At 31.2% G+C, this 5,909-nt stretch overlaps 1 long non-coding RNA gene across 1 annotated transcript; it reads right to left on the bottom strand.

Moving 5' to 3' along the window:
- Positions 1 to 4,100: 4,100 nt before the first annotated feature.
- LOC129317678 (uncharacterized) lies at positions 4,101 to 5,707 on the bottom strand. The gene is made up of 3 exons (XR_008595019.1): positions 5,545 to 5,707; positions 4,816 to 4,881; positions 4,101 to 4,267 (listed from the first exon to the last, which is right to left on the bottom strand). It is a non-coding gene; the product is annotated as an uncharacterized LOC129317678 (long non-coding RNA).
- Positions 5,708 to 5,909: the final 202 nt, after the last annotated feature.

Below are 5,909 nucleotides of genomic sequence, written 5' to 3'. Positions count from 1 at the left end.
GTCCATCTCGAAATGAGTTCCTAAAATGTTTGCCACATAAGTGAGCGAAAAAAAGCAGCCTTCACTAGCTATGAGCTGTATGGCAGGAACTTTTTTTTGCCACGTTTATTTTCTTTTATTTTATTTATATGTTACTTTTAATATATTTTATTAAAATAAAAAAATTTAAAATTTATTAACTTTATCTTAAAATTTAATAAGTTTTCACTTTTATTCTCAATAAATAGTTTTAAATCTCATTATTGATATTTTTATTCAAAATATTTAATAAGGGTAACAATGTAAAGAGGGGCATTGAAAATATAATTAATTTTTTTCTCTCCCTACTTTATAAATAAGAGTAAAGGAATATTTCATTATATTGTTTGTGCCTTAAGTTGACTGGACAACATTTTTAATTTGCTCCTGTGGCATTATAGGTGGGCCGACCTAAACAATGTGGTCAAAAGTTTCAACCTCCTTCATTCCATATTGTTGAAATTGGATTTTACGACCACTAATTACTTTGGCTCTTGGTTGAATGGAAGGCAACACAGACACACACCTACACACACAAAAGACGAGGATGAATAATTTATGTTTCTTGCAAATATGTTGTGATAAATGTTGCAGAAGAAAAGTTTGAAATAGTTATATAAGCAAATGCTAGCTGTTCAATGATACTATAATGTGCGCCCAATTAAATGTTTACGATTCAGTGAAACAAGGAGTAAGTTGATGATGTGGACTTAATAGGTGCTAAAGCCTATGAGATTCCTTCCCCTGCAACCAACTTGTTTTCCTTACATGACTTCAATTTTATGAGTGAATTGGTCATCTCGAAGAGTATAATATAATCTAAGATGAAGGATAGTTAAATTGGATTGGTTTATGATATTGAAAGTTCCCAGTTGAAATGAAAAGATAGTATCGTCACAGACACAATGCATAATGAAGCAAGTCTCAAGAGTGATTGAGAGAGCAAAATGATGAGTTTCTCTTGTCCAATCTTGAAGTTAACTAGACATGCATACAAAAAAGAAAATATAGAATATAAAAGCACTAACGTCAGATTAGACCCATAATGCATGCTAGTGAGGTATCCAAATCAAGTGTAAAGTGATTAATCTCTCAATTTTTGCATTGCACTTTTCTAGACCAACACATATTAGACTATACAAAATATATTGAACTATCATCTATCCAATTTAGAATACTCAACAAAAACATATTGATATAGCCTTAGAACCATTATAACATGTTACTATTTCACATTTGCATCTTCTGTGGAAGCCACTAATCAAGTATGACATTGACAAGAATGTGATATTTCTTTTTTTTTTGGTTGCTTTCCATTAATCAACATATGACTCCATTGGTGAGCATATATTTAGTATTTTAGTCAAAAAAAGGTTTAATTACTGATCTCAAATGATCGGAGTTCCTTTAGTTTTTTCTATTTATATATATTAACAACATTAGCAATAGTTTGGGAGCAAAAATGGGTATCAGACTAAAAGTGTGCTCATGTTGTTGGACAATTATTTGCTCTGTTGCAAAATCTTCCATTATGAATGGCTCGCACAACATTAATCGTTCGTGATAACTTGAACCCAATATATTGGAAAACTAGGTGTCACTGCAAAATGATATCAGATTTCTCATAAGAAATAAAGTATCGCATAAAATGCTAAAAAATACTTTACTAAATAATAACTAAATATTGAAAAATGGCCTCATATGTTTTTTTAAATTGTCTCTTATAATACACTACAATACTCTTAAGTACAGGAACTTATTGTTGTATTTTTGTTTTTATAATTTTTCCATGTTTTTTCCTATTATGACTGCTACAATAACATTATAAAAATTTAAGGTGTGTTTAAAATTTAAATTATGAAGGTAGAACAGTAGTTTGAACATGATCACCTGGGTTGGGATTGTGGCCTAAAAAAAAGTATCACCTGAGATTAGATTGAGCAATAATAATTGAATGAAATCTAAATAGAGGTCAAATATTTGAACATTTATAGTATTAAAATAATGGCCTGGATCATATTAAATATCAAAACTACACATTCTCTACACATTCTCTGAGATGAGTAGCTTAAAAACAAGAGGGTGTGGATGAGAATGATGCATGTGAAGAAGATCCATATTCAAAGTGGGCTTACATTTCAATAAGACCAAATTAAATTCAAGCATCATGATGAGAATATGATGCATTTGTTAAGACCCAAGAGAAACTTTGAGTAATGTGGCTAAACAATGGCAATTAATGTAAATCAACAACTTGAGATCTAAGAGGTTGCTAGGCTTATTTTTTAGATGAAGAGAGTAGTGGGTCGTACATGCATATGTTGTTTACTTGACAAAAATAGGCATACTAAACTTCCACTGCCATTTGTATGATTAAGTTGCAATCATAAATTATAGCAAAATATTAATTTGATATATAAAATGTATAGTGAAAAACAACTAATTGATCATAATCACACTACCTATATAAAGATTAGTAGACCATGGTAAAAGGGTGGTTCTTAATTTGAGTGGACCAATACATTTTTCCCAATCACAAGAATCTTTTATTGGGATTTAAAGTATAAATGCACCCACCATAGAAAAATAAAAGGGGAAAAATGAAACAAATTTGATAAAACTGACCTAAACTAATTAAGCTTCTCAGATAAGTTTATTTATAACAAAAATGATAGTTCCCCTTAAATAAAAACTATTACAAATGTGAAAATTAGAACCTTTCTCCATTGAGATATATTTTATAAAATTGTGTTATTTGAACCTCGAATACCCAATAACTGTGATTTGCTTGAAGGCTTGTATAAATAGAGTGTATTTCTTATATTAATCTACAAGGCCCCTGCTATACCTTTTCAAAGCATTGAAATATATGTGTATGTGTGTAAAGACATAACAAGTATTTTTAATAAAATAGAAGCCAACTACGATAAGTGTTTTCCACACGAAAGCCCAAAAAACATAATATTTCCTTTAGACACAATTCATTTAGGCTTATTTAAGTAAGGAAAAATGAATTCAGATAACAACACCACCACACTCTTTAAAATAACATACTGTGTGAAATTGTGAATTATAGTCTAGGAAATATCTAAGAACTAAGGAAAGAAATAATAAAAAGATTCTCCTCTCTCCTCCCGCGAGTCTGGACCTCTATATATTATTGGACCAAAACTTTCCTCATACATCCTTAAGATTTCTCTGTGATTCATCAGCCATCAAAACCTCTACTTACGAGCCCTACTTCTCTTGCATCCATGGCATTTCAAAAATCTTTCATAAACGTTAAAGGCATCAATGTTACCAGAGACAACCATGGCCTTAGCCCTCCTGCCACTGCTAATCTGCCTTACGAAATATCTGTGAAGGAGGTGAAGAAGATTTTGAGCACATCACAGCTCGCAAAGCTCAAAGCTAAATTGAGTATAATCCCAAAGACCTCAATTTCTTACTTTGAGTACGTTCGAATCTATGTTGAAAGTTGTGAGAATGAAGATCAAGGCTCAGGAGTTAGCCAAGAAATTGGATAACTTCAGAAATATCATCGTTTTGGGAAACGTGGTATTTTTACAACCTGAGCAAGTAATGAATCATGAACCAGCACTTCTGGTAATCCGATAGCTCTTTATAACTAGTAATAGTGAAACCAACCAAATCATATGTTATTGATAAAGATGGTGTGATGCAGTATTTTCAGGTAACAAAAGCAATAGAAAGTGTGATATCTAAAATAATAGTGCATCCAGAGGATAGAAGAAGGAAGGAACTAGAAAAGATTGAGGACAAAGCAAGAGCGTTGGTGTAGAGGGAGCTATATGGTGGGTTGGGTGTATTGTAACACCCTCAAATTTACAAACCGATTTTTCGCAAGTTATTAATTCAAGAAATCATTTTTTTTCATTGAACCCTTATCATACCCTTATCATGGTAGAAAAATTTCTACCATGATACATCCAAGACAATATACCACAGGTCTTAAAATATCTCAAAAAGCAATTAGAACCATGAGGGACAGACATGATCCTCATAGCATGTTATTTAAATTAGGTCATGAATCAAAAGGGACAACATAATCCTCTTGGACATATAAATGCATTTAATAAAAAGGATTAGAGTTTACATGCTCCATAGACAAGATATGTCCTAAGTTGGCACAAGATACATTGTATAATTCAAAATAAGAGGCAACGTAAAAGATGGTGTCTCATACACCATAATTACACCTCTGGTGCTTTCTCGGCCGGATTCGCTCCTGTAAAAATATTAACCACGGGGAATGAGACTTAAAAGTCTCAGTAACCAAAAATTAATATGTAATGATGCATGCGGATGTAACTAATCATGCGATTGCTAAGTGGGCACACAAAACATTTAACCGAACAATATTTTCAAACAAATCGAACAAGTATTTAATTGCATGACTGCACCTTATATCCTCCTTTCACCATGCTCGGACGCCAAATCACCCGGCCAAAGGTGAGTTGGACCAAGCGACACGCCACTCATTGGGTCCAATGAGGGCTTACCACGTGGTAATAATTAACCGAACAGAAATTCCCATTAACACCATACATTAAAATACCCTGACAAGTCATGCATCATTCAAATATCCAAACAGGAATATATCCGAACAATAATATCTCATCATGATAAACAAAAATAAATTTTTAACCCACTTAGCAATAATTTCAAACAAGTATATACAGTATTTATTTTCAATAATTCATAATTTTTCCAAACAACAAAACAACACATAACCATTCACAAACACACTCATCACAACACATTAATAATGGTTACCTTGTGTCTTGAATAACAAGTTCCCCTTCACAACTCCTTTTTCACCACTATCTTTGTCAATATAATCTACATAATTATTTCACAATACTATATATTAATTTTACATTAAAATAAATAACTCTAATTTAAATAGTTAGAAAGTCTTAGATCTATAATCCATATTAACACTAATTTAAGATTTATGCCTCATTTAACTTCCCAAATTCTTTTCTAAAATTCTCGTACCCTAATAAACTATTTTTTTATCCTCAAATCACTTCTAGTATCACAATTTCATCCTTCTATATTCTAAAAATTCGTCCAAAAATAAATTAAATTTTTAAAATTATCCTGAAGCCTCAAATCACCTTTCTATAACCTCAAAAATACCTATTCATACTTAAATAAATATTTAATAATCATAGGTTTATCCCTACATCTCAGATTCCACATAAATTCAACCATATAGATCTAGATTTTAACTCAAAAATTCTTAAACATGAGTTTCAACCTCAAGAAAATATTCTATAATATTTATTATATCCCTAAGAGTTTTAACCTATATTTTTAATCCATCATATCATCAGATTTACTATCCTATAGAAAAAATCCTAATCAAAATATTTACTCTATCCTACAAAATAATCATATCACTAGAAAGCTAATATTATTTAAAAAATAACTATAAAATTAATTTTGTAATTAAATAAATTTTTAAATGCTAATCTAAACAGGAAAGTTAGAACATACCTGAAGAAAAAAGAAAATAATCCCCCCTTGCGAGAAAACGCCGAGCAACGTGAGAGGAAGAGAGAAAAATAATATAAAAATGGGATTGTGAGTCCCAAAATTATAAAAAAAAAACTATAGGTTTGAATTTAATTATTCAAACCTTTGGGCCCAAAGTTGCAATTTTCTCTAAATTGCATCTTAGCCTCTCATGCTTCCTAATGCACACACCCCCTTCTTTTTATACATGAAGGCACCTCTTCTCTTCCCTCATCTAACCAATGTGGGACTTAGAAACAACAACCTTCCACCCCCCCTTTTTTTTGTTCCTTCTACCTTCTCTTTTTTTTTAACACACACATAAAAAAAATTATTTATGTATTATA

Source organism: Prosopis cineraria, unplaced genomic scaffold (assembly GCF_029017545.1).
Source record: "Prosopis cineraria cultivar Desert tree isolate PC_DT_omini unplaced genomic scaffold, ASM2901754v1 PC8, whole genome shotgun sequence".
NCBI lineage: Eukaryota > Viridiplantae > Streptophyta > Magnoliopsida > Fabales > Fabaceae > Prosopis > Prosopis cineraria.
This window is presented reverse-complemented; position numbering and strand designations above follow the sequence as displayed.